Genomic DNA, 3,328 nt, shown 5'->3' on the forward strand with positions numbered 1-3,328 from the left:
AAAAAAAAAAAAAAAAAGGAAAAGAGAGAAAGAAAGAAAGAAAGAAAGAAAGAAGGGAAGAAAGAAGGAAGAAAGAAACAGGGCTCGATAGAAAGCTCAGTGGTCAGCTGCTTCCCTCTCTTCCAGAGAACAGGAGTTTGGTTCCCAGCAACCACATCAGGTAGCTCACACAACCACCTGTCCACCTCAGAGACACAATGCCCTGTCTGGCCTTCACAGGTACCACACACATGTGGCAGGTACACAGACACACAACAATTTTTATAAAGAAAATGGAAAGGAAAAAGAAAAAAATGTGGAAATGAGATGCAAAGAACAGGAAAGATAAAGCTAGAGGCAGGGCTCATTATTTGAGAAGGGGCTTTGAAGACCGAGGGAGAAATGAGGTAGGTTTCTAGAAGCTGCAAGAGGCAAATTAAATATTTCTCTCCTAAATCCTCAGGAATGAATACAGCCCTGCTGCATTCAGCCAGCTGTAGAACACCCACATCTGACTTCTAGCCTCTAAAATATACGACAATAATATGTCATTTTAAGTCACTAGATTGGTGGTGATTGTTGTTTCGGTGGCCATAGAACAGTTAAAAGCCCAAACTCTTACTGATGAGGCTCTGCAGGTTTGGAACTTCAGTTGTTATGTCGGGGGGACGATAGGCAGAATTACCTTCATAAAGATGAGAATGAAACGTCCTAACTGGTAGGACAGACCCCTTACCCTCTCTGGGCTGGTTTGATCTGTGTAGTAGGAGATGCTAGCATCAGAGGAAGGATAAGATCTTTGAATCCAGGTTACTAACAGTTGCTGCCATAGTCACTGTAATTGGACTTCTGGGGTGTGCGGGACACATCCCACAGGGAGATAGAAGAAAATGGAAATAACCCTCCCAAAAGGTCAAGAACCTGTATTATATGCAGAACACAGCAAAGGTTCCCAATATGGAGGTCCCAAATAAGAGTACCTCCCTTCCATAGTCACCATGACTCAAAATGGTATCTTCCACCACCCTTGCCCCAGCTCCTTGCTTTCCTCTCCAACCAACGTCTCAGTCCCTGGAGTATCTATCTCCCCAGCTCCCAGCCCTCAATACCTGCCACTGGGACAAGGACCACCCGCCCCCCCAGGTCATATGCAACAAAAGTGCAGAAGGTAAGGATGGGCACGAACCAGGCAGAGTGGACTGGGGTAGGGGCGCGTTGGGGGGAGGTGTCCCAGATTGGGGGTGTCGAGGGGTAGTGTGGGTTTATGGAAGGGAAGCATGGAGAAAGGAAGAGCCTCGAGGATGGCCGACAGGAAAGCGGCCTGAACCTGGGGGTGGAGGGGTGGTGGGGAGGGGCAGAGCCAGGGACCCTTTGGAGCACCGGTCCCGCATCCCCGGACCGCTAGGCTGGGAGTCGCTTCTCGAGCCAGGACCCTCCCGCCCGCTGGGGGCCCGTCCTCACCGACGGCAGCAGGCCCTGCCTCTCGGACGACGGAGCCGTGGCGGGTCCCTCAGCCTCAGTGCTTTGGGCCCCCGCCTCGGCTCCCGCCGTCACCTCAAGCTAGGGTCACGGGGCGAGCATGCGCAGTATGGCCATGAGGGGGCCCCCATTCCTTTGTCGAATTCCGCCTATCCGGATATTACCTTCCCAGCGACGAGTTGAACTCCTGATGAATAGGCGTGAGGGGCGGGTCCATTACCCGCGAAGGAGGCGGAGCCAGTAGGGCTGGAGCATCCCGGGTTTAGGATCCACCCCCCAAACTGGTTTACTGACGTCCTTCCACTTACTTCCCCCAGTATTTGACTCTGACTCCCTGCGGAGGAAGCTGGGATGTTTATTTAAAGGTTTTTGTCTGTCCCTTCAAGGGGAGGGAAATGTGTTCTTCATTGAAGCTAACTGGATTATTCAGACAAACATTCCTAACTGCGTAGCGTCCTTTGTCATTAGCCCAGCCCTCGTCCATTGGTCCAGCCCTCACCCATTGGTCCAGCATTTATCATTTGTTCAGCCTTCGCTCAGTGTAGTAGTCACTGCCTGCTGAAATAGCCCTGGCTCAATGACCTTGTACTGTGGAGGTGGAAGCCGGGATGGCTCAGGGTGCTGTTTTCTTTCTCTATTTTGCGTGCTCACGCATCCTATCATCCTGGGATTGCTGGCCCTCACCCATTGGCAGAAAGGCTCTTTACTCCCACAAGGCCTCTCTCCGCAGATCCTTAGGTCCCACCCTCATTTCTGGCTCCTTTACCTCCATGGCCCCATCCTTTCTCTCAAGTCAATGTCATTTCATGGGCAACTCAAAGGCCTTCATGAATTACATCATTTGCAATCAATCACAGTCTTGGTTGTTTCTAAAATTATTATGTTATAATAATATATTATCATGTATATGTTATAATTGTATATTATATATAATCTTCATATATAAATCATCGATGTCAAGCCTCTGTCTCAAAAGAACAAAACAAGGGGTCCAATGAGGTGGCTCCCCTTTAGCTAGCTGGGCTCAGCCAGAGGCTCAGTCTGTACAGCACTTGCTGCCAAGCCTGGCCTACCCACGTTTAATCCCTAGGACTCACACAAAGGTGGAAGGAGAGAAATGACTTCACAAAGATGTCTTCTGATTGCCACACACAAACCCATGACTACACATAAAAATAATTAAGGGATAGAAAGATGGCCCATTGGTTAAGAGCACTAGCTGTTCTTCCAGCACCTCTATGGCTGATTGCAATGATCAGGACCCCATAGGACCTAACTCCAGTTCCAGGGGGTCTGACTCCCTCTTCTGGTCTCCATACATCCAAGCAAAACACCCAAACACAAATATAAATAAATATTAAATAAATAGTGTGGAAGCTATTTTCAAATCATGGAACCAATAAAGATCTTGTATTTTAAAAAATTATTTAGCTGGGCAGTGGTGGCACACACCTTTAATCCCAGCACTTAAGAGTCAGAGGAAGGCAGATTTCTGAGTTTGAAGTCAGTCTGGTCTACAGAGTGAGTTCCAGGACAGCCAGGGCTACACAGAGAAACCCTGTCTCGAAAAACCAAAAAAAAAATAAAAAAAAAAATAAAAAAAATTATTTAACTTAAACACACATAGTAGCACGTGACTGTTCTCTCAGAGATAGCAGGACTAAGAGTTCAAAGCCACTTTTGACTACATAGGAAGCTACTAGAGGAACAACTATTTCTGTACATTTTATATCTTTTCAATAGTATCTCACTATTGATCTTAATCTCCTAACAGCCCTCCTGCCTCAGCATTCCAATTCTGACCAGTGGCTAGGGTCTGGGTCAGATGTTTCCAGCTTCTTGGTTCTTTTTCAGGGAATTGACATAAAGA

The 3,328-nt window shown here is 47.6% G+C and overlaps 1 protein-coding gene across 2 annotated transcripts in view; it reads right to left on the reverse strand.

Moving 5' to 3' along the window:
• Positions 1 to 1,742, reverse strand: part of LOC116077519 (FLYWCH-type zinc finger-containing protein 1) — a 31,807-nt gene extending 30,065 nt beyond the window's left edge. The window contains exon 1 of one of the 2 annotated variants that reach the window (XM_031352108.1): positions 1,623 to 1,742. The gene's annotated coding sequence lies outside the window, so the exon portion shown is untranslated. Of the gene's footprint in view, positions 1 to 1,440; positions 1,570 to 1,622 lie in introns of those variants that run through there. The other variant, XM_031352107.1, reaches the window with a different exon arrangement.
• Between the last annotated feature and the right edge of the window lie 1,586 nt (positions 1,743 to 3,328).

Source organism: Mastomys coucha, unplaced genomic scaffold (assembly GCF_008632895.1).
Source record: "Mastomys coucha isolate ucsf_1 unplaced genomic scaffold, UCSF_Mcou_1 pScaffold5, whole genome shotgun sequence".
Lineage (NCBI taxonomy): Eukaryota > Metazoa > Chordata > Mammalia > Rodentia > Muridae > Mastomys > Mastomys coucha.